We start from the raw sequence: 12254 nt of genomic DNA, 5'->3' as shown, positions 1-12254 counted from the left end.
CCCAGGTCGTGATCTACCAGTTTAGTTGGTGCAGCAAATATACATCTTTACTAATTTCAGTCCCAAAATATTTCTGGGGGATCATCGATATCTCATGTTGTCTTTTCATTATAAAACCTCAATAATTGAAAACAAAACTTATATATGTTTAGCTTATAAATGAAATTAAACTGAGCTGCGTATGTAGAACTGGATTTGCTCTCCTTTCTTATTTATATGGCAGTGCTCCTACTAACTTTTCGAAAAAAGAACTGAGGTGTAAAAAGTTATTTGGCACTTATTATATGAAAATTTAATTTTCAATATTCATGTTGGGCACAATAGCTTTCGTGAACCCATAGCTCCTAATACTTAAGGAAAGACAAAATGGAGGAATTTCGGCCATTTGGATTCCATGATAATGACCGGAACAAGGAATTGAACCACTAGAATTGCTAGGGAAGGAATTGTTCCATGAGATACTTGCAATCTCTCTCTCGGTTTCATACGTTTCCATATAGGATTTGAGCTGCCTGGGCACTGTAATCCTCGCATTCTTCCTAATCCTGTCCCTATGTGGCAAATCACAGCGGTACTAGTGGACTGGCAATAAATTTGCTATACAGAATCTCTTTATATACCAGACAGCAGGGTAGTATGCATGCATGGTTCAAAACAGTTATAAATAGAGGGTGCTAGTAGATTTCTCTACAAATAGTACCAGGGTTACACATAATACACTTCACAAAATAATAGTTCTTATTGCATCTAAAGAGTGGAAAGATCTTGGAGAATGTACTCACACGAAGTCTTCCCAAAAAACAAGTTCAATCACCGCAGGGTATTTGTTGTGTTCCTTCCAGTTCTTGAGCATAGTCACATGGTTCCTGACTGGCATGTTGGATTCAGTTGCAAAGTTTGCAGCAATAACAGGCACCAAGGGCCTGATATTCCCTTCAGGTATGACAAATTGGCAGCTTGCCACGATGAGATCGGTTCATCCTTTGGAGACCATGTCCCATATTTAATCCTCCTGGTTGTAAATGATCATTGAAATTGCAATTACCATTCAGCAACCAAACTAGTAATGCAATATCCAATATGGCAAATAAATGAACAAACAATCACCTTCATTAATTGGTCATCTAGTTGTTGCCAGCAGGTTGGGTAATGACATCAGTCCCATCAACTATGGGGTTGTCATGATGCTCGTCATAACCATCTAAAAATGGCAGGCAATAAGAACACATCATAGCGAACATAGCCTCATTAAGCCATAGTTTATGATTTTTATGATTGAGTGACAACATAGTCATTGGGACGAATGCTTTCTCTAGCATGTACCTTGTAGGTTTTCTAGGTCCCAAGAATGTAAACCAAATCATGGCAAGGTCCAAATGATGGTATTCTTGACATCCAAATCATGGTATTTGAGTATCCAAGTCATGGTATTTGAGTATCCAAGCTATGGTATTTAAGTAACCAAGCCATGATATCTAGGATTATTCTATGGTATTGAAGCGTCCAAATGATAGAGAAAATCCAGTGATGGTATATTTGGTGCTTGCATTAGACGAATTGGAATGAAAAATGCACCATCGGATGTTCCGATGCCCCACCTGAGAAGCGTCGGAGCAACCATCGGAGCAATTGGTACAACGGAAAAAATAGGGGAAAATCTCGAGTGCACCGGATGATCTGATGGAGGTAATTTTACAAGCGTCGGAGCAATTCGATGAGGAGGCAGAGGAAACCCCGATGCCCTATGGAGTTGACCATCGGACGAAGCATATTTTCTTTGAGAAGTTCCAAAGAGGTTTTGGGCAAAAATCCTTTAGCACTGGATGATCCGACAGCACCATCAGAGAAAGCATCGGAGCAATGCCATCAGGGGATCCAACGCTATGTGACGTGAACAGTGGCACCGGATGATCCGATGGGGGCATCGAATAAAGCGTCGGATGAATTCATGAGGAACTTGTGCGTGGGGAGCCAACGACTAGTTGCACCGGATGTTCCGATGCAGGCCAAATATAGACCATCGGAGCATCTGATGGTATCCTTTTTCACTAGTTGTTGGAGCAATGGCTCTTTGAGCCCTTGGGGCTATTTATACCCCCACCACTCGCCCATTTGGAGTTGCTGAAGTGTCTAGAGATGTATTGAAGACCAAGACTGATCAAGAACACATTTATGCCACCAAAAGTGCTTAAGTGATCCATCAAAGGCTTAGCACAGGCTTAGGAGAGTGATTAGTGATAGGATAGGCCTAGAGAGGAGTGCATGCAAGGTGTGCCGACCTTGTGATCAGGTTCTAGAGTGAACCATCACTGTAGAAGAGGTGTGTCGGTGCCTTGGAGCCTTGGTGGCTCGCCGGCAAGTCTTCAACACTCCAGCTTGGTGCGGAACGGCGTCGACGACCTTGTACGAGGAACGTGGAGACCTCCTTCTAAGAAGAAGATCCTTAGTGAAGATGGCATCAAGGTGACCGAGGGACTTGACGTGAGCCTTAGTGGCTAAGCCTTTGTGGCAAGTCAAGGGGCACCTTGGGAGAGACTTGGTGACCGGGAAGCAATACTCTTATGGGAGTGCTTCAACAACGTGGACTAGTGGTGGCTTTGCGCCTACCGATACCACGGGATAAATTCTTGTGTCAAGAGTTTGCTTTCCCTCATCCCTTCCTTACATTTTCGCATTTCATACTTGCAACTTGTGTGCTTTTACTTTCCTAGAGTAGTATATTGATAGGACCTGATATAGGTTGCAAAACTTATTTTGGGATGAGGGTTTCACACTAGATCAACCGTAGATTGCACATCGAGATAGCATGATCTAGTTTATGTTTTGATGCAGCTAGTGGAAGCCATATGTTTAGCTTTTAAGTTGTCTAATTCACCCCATCCCCCTCTTAGACTACGAGCACCGATTCCTTTCACACATTCTTCATGCAACCAAAGCTATTTTAATGATAGTAAGAAAGCATCACCTTTGTTGCCCAAATTGCTGTGACCATCAACTTGCGGAATGGCATTAGCTCCATCATCTAAAAATAGCAGGAAGTAAGAGTGCATTCATCAGGTAATCAAATGTAATAGAATTATAAACAAGGCAGTAGAACTACCCTTGACTAGCAGGCTCAACAGCTTGGCTCACATTAGGGTGTGATGGAGCTGGCACATGGTTGCCACTTGATGTAAGACTTGCATCAGGCTTGGAAATGCTTCTCTTTGACCTTCGACCTCTAGTAGGTAGGATGTCGGCGTAAACCCTCTTACGAGAGCGAAACTTGACTCCAGTAGGTGGTGCATCTGAGGTTTGTTTGTTAGTTTTCTTGCAGGTCTTCCCCTGAGAGCCCTGTTAGAAATGGAAGCACAGATTATTGAATAGAGTTTGCAGATAATTATGTTCACTGGTGGAAAACTCGCCTTTAGTCCCGGTTGGTAGGGGGCAAATCTCCTGAAAATCCATCCAGGATAAAGCAATTGAAACGAAAGGGGGGGTGTCTTTAGTTCCGGGTCACTCAACCGGGACTAAAAGGACTGCCATGCCAGGCGCGGGACAGGCCCCTTTAGTCCCGGTTGGTTTTACCAACTGGGAGTAAAGGGGGCACGCTTTAGTAATAGTTGGTTCCAACCAGGACTAAAGTGCATGCGTGAAATTTCAAGCGTGCGCCATGCAGGCGCTTGTAATTTCATGCATCACGTACCCCTTTAGTTAGCCTGCATGGCACCCGTAATTTCATGCATCACCTACGTACCCCTTTAGTTAACCTTTAGTAGTTGAGACTTTTTTATAATGAAATCAAACTAGTATTTATACAATTACTATATATACAATTCTTAGTGTCTATATATATATATATATATATAGATATATATATATATATACAATTCTTAGCATACTATACAAATCTTAGCGTATTATACAAATCAAACTATAGTATTTATACAAAAAATTGTCCCGGTCATTCCTACAATCTTCATGTCGAGGTGTTGCTCAGTGCGTCTAATTTTCGTCCATCGTAATAAAACTCTCCTTGTGGATTTACCACCTCGTCCACCAGGAATCCAATGAGACCTTCACATATTGCCACTACTCTTTCCTTCCTCAAGAGTCCCTGTTGAATATTATACATCTATAATTTGGAAATTTGTGAATTTTACATGAACAATTAAATATAAGGAGGTAGAAAATAATTAACTATTAATAGTTTTATTTTACATACTTTATATTCGTGCGGTGTCATCTTTAGTCCCTTGGGTCCCACAAAACTGTGCACGTGCTCACAGACGTAGTAGCCACATAGATTATTCCTGGGTTTCTATCTTAAGCACTTCAGTGGGGAAAAACATGTTATGAAATATTCATGCTATAGAATGTACAAAATGTGCAAACTTCATACGTACCGGGAAGTCTGGGTTCCACGTAAGTTTTTCTTTGAATGGACCTTTGTGTTTCCTAATGAATTCTCTCCATGCACTGCGGGTTAAAATAAGGAATGATATAGTGTTAGGTGAAAATTTAGGAAACAAACTTTTGCATAGAGATAAAGGTCCAGAATTATTACAAGCCTAGCATGTCTTCAATGTCTTGGTACTCCACCGGATCTTTCCTCAACGAATCGAAGACAGTGACGTGGCTTCTTTCAGGCTCAATTATAATGAGGATCCAGTGGTAGCTGCGCACGTAAATGTTCATATATATTAGAGCTAACTAACATTAATCAGGTAAGGAAAAATAAAATGAAAATAGATGGTATACACATACTTACTTGAAGTTGTATGGAAGTAATATGAAATCCTTGTAATTTTGTTTGTCTAGGAAATTGTATACTTCCACCAACATTTTCTCCGACGCATCCCATATCTATTTTTGGTTAACTAGGGATGGATCCATGAATCCAACATGGAGGTACGCTTCTCGTTAGCACGTCTAAATTAGCATCCTACATAAAATAGAAGACGAAGTTAGTACGGCGATGCACGCACAAAAAATAATGATATGAGCCAAAATTTACATATAGATAAATGGACACTTATAGAGCCCATGCGCTGATTAGAGAGATATCCAGGGCATCATGATGGTACACTTTGTATATATCCTTGAATTCTAGCCACTGGACTTTCTCGCCTTTGTCATAAAAATCTATTGGTTTTACCTTAAGGACAACCATCTCCCTCTCGTTGGTGGACAACTTCATGTACCATCTATCGGTGTTTTATACCCAACAACCTACCAAGGGGGTACTCGAGGTAGTAGATTGGTTGGTGGCGAATCACTGGACCTGGAACTCGAAGGTGAAAGCGAGGACACAAGACATGAATTTATACAGGTTCGGGCCATCAAAGTAGCGTAATACCCTACGTACTGTTTGGGGTGTTGTATATTGCACGCTGCACTTGGGTGTTGAGTAGCCTAGTTGTTGGCTATTGATGATGGTTCTGAGCTCTACCTCTATATGAGTTTAGGCTGCCGATCTAGGTACCCCTACCCTCCTTTATATACTCCAGGGGGCAGGATAACTAGTCGATTTACAAGGATTACATGGCATGAGTTCTAGTAGGATTACATGGCATGAGTTCTAGTAGGATTACGGTGGAATCCTAGTAGGAGTCCGTCTTCTTCCTTCCTTGCGGGTACTGGGGATCTATCCCTGACAAGCCCCCAAGCGCTTCATAGCCGAATGCAGCAGTTTTCGAGTACTTTTAAGATCCTCGCTGAGTAGTTTTGGTGCTCTTCGAGTACTTTGTCTGGCTGAATCTTCAAAGTTCCTCAAAGCTGCCATGAGGCTATGGTGTGCTCAAGCCTTGATCATCTTGATATTGTAGTCTTCATATATGGAGGCGGCGAAAGTCGCACTCCATATGGAGTAGCCCCCGAGCCTTAGGTTGAATCGAAGAATCAGGCTGAGGGTCAATAAAATCTTGAATCTTCTTGCTTTGTCTTGAAAAAAATCAATTGTTGGGTGTAGCCTATCAGCCCCTAAGCCTTGGATTGATTGAATAATCAATTCAAGGATCTTGAATCTTCATGCAAGTCATCATCCTAGTAGTTTTGCAGCGTCCAGCCCCCGAGCTTATGCACCAGGTGAGCCGTAGGAGCTACGTCGAGTAGTTATTGCTGCTTAGCCCCCAAGCTTGGAAGCTAGCTGAGCCACTGGAAGTATTTCCGAGTAGTAATTGGCGCTTAGCCCCCAAGCCTAGGAGGTAGCGGAGCCTTTGGAGGTACACTCGATCTTCCGAAAGGTAATGATAAATTTGATTGGTGGAGACTCGACATTGACGCCGGGCTTCTAATCAGACACGATTCAAATCCCTGCAACCGCTACACCGCTGCTCCGTTGGTTATCAACCAAGGACAACTTGATTGACCTTGCAGAGAAGGCTTTCCCTGCAAGCGAATCGAAGGACACAAGCAAGAAAGTATAAACATGCAATCTGAAATTGCAAATATGAATTAAGTAAAGAAGGGTTCAAGCTCTCAATTCGAAAGGACTAATCGACACAGTCAAGGAGAACAAGATTAGGGGTTCTAGATCACTATAAAATGACTTATCGCCATAGTTACAACGAATCAATCTCAGTTTCTCGAAGGAAAACTAGAACTAAACAAAACCCATATTTCTAAGGTGGTGGTTACTGAGTTTATATCAAACGGGGCAAACTAGGGTTGGGGGTGACCAGGATGGGGGTGCCCACAACTTGGGCTTAAGGCCCGACATGATACCAGGCCAAGTTGGCCCCAAACTGGTGATGCAGCAGCTTGTCATGATCACATAGAATGATCCACAAACCTTCTAGAGCTAGGACTAGAACCAAAAGAATGGCATCGTCGTCCCCGTTCCAACGCATCAAAGGATGCCTCGTTTCAATGTCATATGAGGAAGGCATGATAGATGATCCAAGGCTTTCACGAGTTAAGGCATATTCTGCTCAAGGAGATTATCAACGGCTAAGAGAAGACATAAGTAGTCAACATTGCGACAAAAAGAGAGCACGATTGCACTCAAGACTTTGCTGCCCTCCGGCGAGTAGAGCGCATGTTGTACGCAAGAGTTTCCTGCCTCCTTAGGGTGTAGCCATTGTGTGCCTCCAGTATTCAGTGCATCAAATCTGTGGCTACAACCTCCATAATTCCATGTACCAAACCCATGGCGGTGCCTCCAAAACTTAGTGCACCAAACCCATGACCGTAGCATCCATAATTCGGTGTACCAAGACTATGGCTGTCATCAACATACCCCAGGAATAATTGGCAAAGTGTAGTTCTATAGGGTAATTCTCGTCAAGAGGTGTACACAAATAAGTAGTCGGCGTGTTGCCTTGCATGCGGGAAATAAGTTGGAAAATAATTAGAAAAGTGACTTAGCTTGATTCGTGGATGATTGTCGACAAAGCCGTGTCAATTGTTGATGAAGCCAACTAGTCGGAGTCAATTCCGATTAGGTGTTGATCACATGGAACCCGCCCTTGACTAGTTTTCTAGTCGAGACGAGTAGTTGAGGTTGTCGTCGATGAAGCCGTGATGGTTGTTTTTGAAGCCGACTAGTCGGAATCGATTCCGACTAGTTGTCGACGGTGCAAAGTCTGCCCCGACTAATTTTCTAGTCGAGACGAGTAGTCAACATAGTCACTGGCGAGTCGATGCGGCCGGATGTCGATGTAATCCATCCTTGACTAGTTTTCTAGTCAATACGAGTAGTCAAAGTAGTCATCAGCGGGTCGTCGTTCGTCATGGCGAGGTCGACGTTGCTGGCCGTTGGTTATTGCCGCTTGTCGATGTTGCCACGAAGCACTCGAAGCCTTCTGGTGTTCCTTTGTGTGCGTGTAAATTTTTTTTTTGCTGAATTTCCTTTTAGTGTCAAGGAGACAGAGGCAGCTATCCTCAATCTTGATGCTAGCCTGCTTTGAAACTTGATCTGGTGCATGGCCATAGCTTTGTTTGAGGGAATGCAATCTTCTTTATGCCTTGGGAATAGAAACGCACACGGCAATCATGGCAGTTTGCTGATCGGTTTGCAGGATGCAGTAGGCCAACTTTGCTTCTAACTTGGCAACAGTGCAATCCCTGGCACTTTGCTTCTGCTTCAGACCTGGTTACTGAATTCGATTCCTACTGGATTTTTGCTTGATGCAGCAGTAGATGCGTGTCGACAAGTAGTGATCCGCTGCACATTGCACCGAACTGAGGATATACACCAACATGCTAGCTGGAATATAATACGAAGTTGATTCTGTGTTGAATTTTGATGCAGAGACATGACAAGTTGTTGATTAGCCATCGCCTAAAAACAATCACGCTGTGGCGTCGAGAAGATTGATCTTGAATTGGAACTCGATGACTGACTTCGAATTAGCACTCGGCGACTTGTTTCTCGTCGAGTAGATTGATTTTGAAGATGAGGTCCTTCAAGCTCACCCGATGATCTCGATGATCACCCCTACCTGGTGCGATAGATGTCGGTGTTTTATACCCGGCAACCTACCGAGAGGGTACCCGAGGTAGTAGATTCATTGGTGGGGAATTGCCAGACTTGGAACTCGAAGGTGAAAGCAAGGACACAAGACACGGATTTATACAGGTTTGGGCTGCCAGAGTAACGTGATACCTTATGTGTTGTTTGGGGTGTTGTATATTGCACCCTGCGCTTGGGTGTTGAGTAGCCTAGTTGTTGGCTATTGATGATGGTTCTGAGCTTTGCCTCTATCTGAGTTCAGGCTATCGATCTAGGTACCCCTGCCCTCCTTTATATACTCCAGGGGGTGGGATAACTAGTCGGTTTACAAGGAGGAGTCCTAATAGGATTACATGGCATGAGTCCTAATAGGATTACGGTGGAATCCTAGTAGGAGTCCGTCTTCTTCCTTCGTTGCGAGTATTAAGGATCTATCCCCAACACCATTCATGGAATTCGTACATCTTTTTTAATAGCTTCCGTACCAACTCAGACCTTACTAGAGGTTGCCTAGCTCAAAGGTCCATTTCGGTTCAACAGGCGGTGCAGCTAGTAGCTCAACTTGCCCTAGATATTCAACAAGTTCCATAACTGTTTCTTCCATCAATTTCAATAATTTTGCTTGTTGATCCAAGGACATTGCTGCTATCTTTTTGGTGTCTTTTTTCTAGTAGATGCTCGAGGTGTGGGACAACCCTATTTGAAGATGACTTTCCTTTTCTTTTTTTCTTCTCATCAGCCTTGACTAATGCCCGTTCATAGTTCGATAGTGGTGGCAACATCTTCTTGGCTGCTTCTAACATCTTTATAAAAATTATTTAATTTTCTTCGAACTACTGGCGGTGGCTCCATCTCCCTTGTTTTTTTTCTTCGGCCCTTTTCCTGAACCACTCACTGGATTCTGCTTGGGTTTCGGCCTAGCATTTCCACTTGAGTCATTGCCACCCAGTGTTCCTTAGGAGTCACTTCAGGCTCCTTTGTTTTCTTCTTTCTCTGTCTTGGCTTGGGAGTTGGTGGTCATGACTTCTTAATTGGTGCCGCAGGTTCCTTGCTTGGGTCTGCTCTTAGTCCTGGCGACGGTGATCGGGGAGGGGTGTTGTTGTCATCGTTGTTGCTTGCACCACCAGGATGTGGTGGAGATGGAGACCTTGATTGAGCAGGAAGCGATGGTCCTGGTGGTGCTGGTTGTGCTGGAGATGATGGTCCTGGAGCAGGATGTGGTGGAGATGACAGTCTTGAGGTTTGAGGAGATGGTCACGTCTAGGGATCTGCGGGGAGCGGTCTTGAGTTTTGAGGAGATGCCTCCGTGCTACAGATGATGATGTAGCATTTGCGCCATAGAATGATCTCATGAAGCGCATCTCCTAGTGTCCTTTCCCCGTAGCCTCCCGGGAGGTCGAGCTCTAGGCCTTCATATTGGCTATCAACAAGCTGCTCTAGGCTGACGCTAGTGTAGCCAGGTGGAATCTCTATGCCATGGCTTATCTGCCCTGGCAGGATTGGTAAGGCACTCCCGTACGCCACCTGTACAAATAGCAGAAATAAAGAAGTTATTAAACTTTGATCCCGAGGCGTGGATGGATTGATAAGATTGCATAAATATTATGTATAATTGTACCTTAATGGTGATATTGTCGATCGGTTTATGCAGCTCACATGAGGTGCGTTGCATGATGACATCCACAACAAATTGTTGCTTGTTCATGGGTAATCTTGGTCTCTGCAGATCGAGGAGCCCTGTGGAAACACAGCTGCTCCCGAGACATTGAGAAGGGCTGGCGACATTTGGATCTGGTAGTGCTCCACATTGGGCCAATGTGAGCTCATCATCCCCTCGGTCCACCTTCAACCTCCCAGTCTTAGCATCTTCAATGTTCTTGATAAGCCTTTCGACCTTCTGAGGTATTATCTCATTGAAGATTATCATCTCATCCTCTTGGTTAGGAAGCCTCCATGAGCGTAATACCAGATTTTTGATTGATCAAGCCATTCAAGAGTTGCTGGTACGATACCCCGATCGATCAGGCCTTGTTCCATCCTGCGCCATCTGGGAATTGTTGTGCTGTAACCACTTTGCCCTAGATGATTATGGTACTCCTTCTTGCCAGCATGTGTAACGTTGGTCTTGACCCTATTCATGTCGTCTTCACTCATCTTGTATTCGATAAATGTCTCCCAGTGGTCCCTCAACTTTGGTCACTCATCAAAATTCGGAGTTCGGCCCTTCTTGATGAAGTTGGCATCTAGCATCTTCTTGAATGTTTGGAATTGTGTGGCCATCTTCTTCAGCATCCATGATTTCACATCATCTTCATTACATCCTTCGGGAAATGTGAAATGTTTCTATACATCTTCCCACAGTATATTCTTTTCTGTATCCGGGAGCGCGTATGGATTAGTACTTTTGCCCTTCCATTCCCTTATGCTGATGGGCACATTGTCCCTTACGATTGCCCTGATCTGACTCACGTATTTTTTTGCCACTTTTTCAGGAGCAACTAGCGTGCCCTCTTCTATGACTTCCGTGATGATAAGCCTTCCAACCATCAGCCTTGTACTACATCGGGGCTTCTAACGGTTCATCAATCCAGAGGGCTAACAATTCAAGATTCCTTAATTAGTACATAGTAATAATGAATAAGACATTATAGATGGGGTAAAACATTGGAAATGATATATACCTCGCCGGAACCTTCCGCCACGGCAAGGTTTTGCTAGGGCTTGGGCTCTTCATTGCCATCGCTAGACATGTTGAGGAACATGTCCACCTGGTTACCCTCTTCATCGGTGTACGTTATGGGAAGGTTGGAGTCACTACCAGTACTAGCAATAATCTGCTCCATTAGATACCTTGCGATCTCATCGTCTGTCATCTCAACTACTTTAAACACACTTGAAATCACAGTTATATGTATGTTAAGGTATATACATGAAATCATAGAACAACAATGAAAAAAAACAAAGTGATTGAAACGTACACATGAAACCATACACGAAATGAAACTTTCATGAAAATTTACAACAAATTTACATGAATGTCTTGAATGAAACTTACATGGAATGTCTTGTATAAAACTTACATGAAATGTCTTTAATGAAACTTACATGAAAACTTACAAGAAAGTTACATGAAAGTCTCGAATGAATCCTACATGAAGCGTTTCTACTAATTTCTAAGAATTTGTACCAAATTTGAAGTGTTTCTACAAATTTCTACTAATTTCTACCAAATTCGAAGTGTTTCTACAAATTTCTAGTAATTTCTAAGAATGTCTACCAAATTTCTTCTAATTTCTAAGGATTTATGCCAAATTTCTTCCAAATTTAATCTAATTTCTAAGGATTTCTACCAAATTTCTACTAATTTCTACTAATTTTTGAAGCATTTCTACTAAATCATAGTAATGTACTAAAAATTATACTAAATGTATACCAAATTATACAAAGCATTTATACTAAATAAGTCTAAGCGTTTGTAAAAATTTCTACTAATTTTTGAAACATTTACACGAAAACATAATTATAGTATTTTTCTAAATATTAAACAAAATGAATACAAAATTATACTATGCATCTGAAGTAAATTATATTGATTTTCTACTAATCATAGTAATTTCCTCTGATTTTCTACTAATTTCTACTTAGTCAAATAATTTCCTAATGATTTTTCAACTAAAAAAATAAAAAAGGGGCCCTTGCGTCAGGCGGCGGCAATGCAGGGCCGGCGATGGCGGGGCAGCAGAGTCCGGCAGTGGCAATGCAGGGTCGGTGAAGGTGGAGCGGCGGAGTCCGGCGGCGAGCGACGGCGGACGGCCGGGGT

The sequence above is a fragment of the Setaria viridis genome, chromosome 8 (genome assembly GCF_005286985.2).
Source record: "Setaria viridis chromosome 8, Setaria_viridis_v4.0, whole genome shotgun sequence".
NCBI lineage: Eukaryota > Viridiplantae > Streptophyta > Magnoliopsida > Poales > Poaceae > Setaria > Setaria viridis.
The sequence above is the reverse complement of the archived record's forward strand: the minus strand, read 5'-3'. Positions refer to the sequence as shown.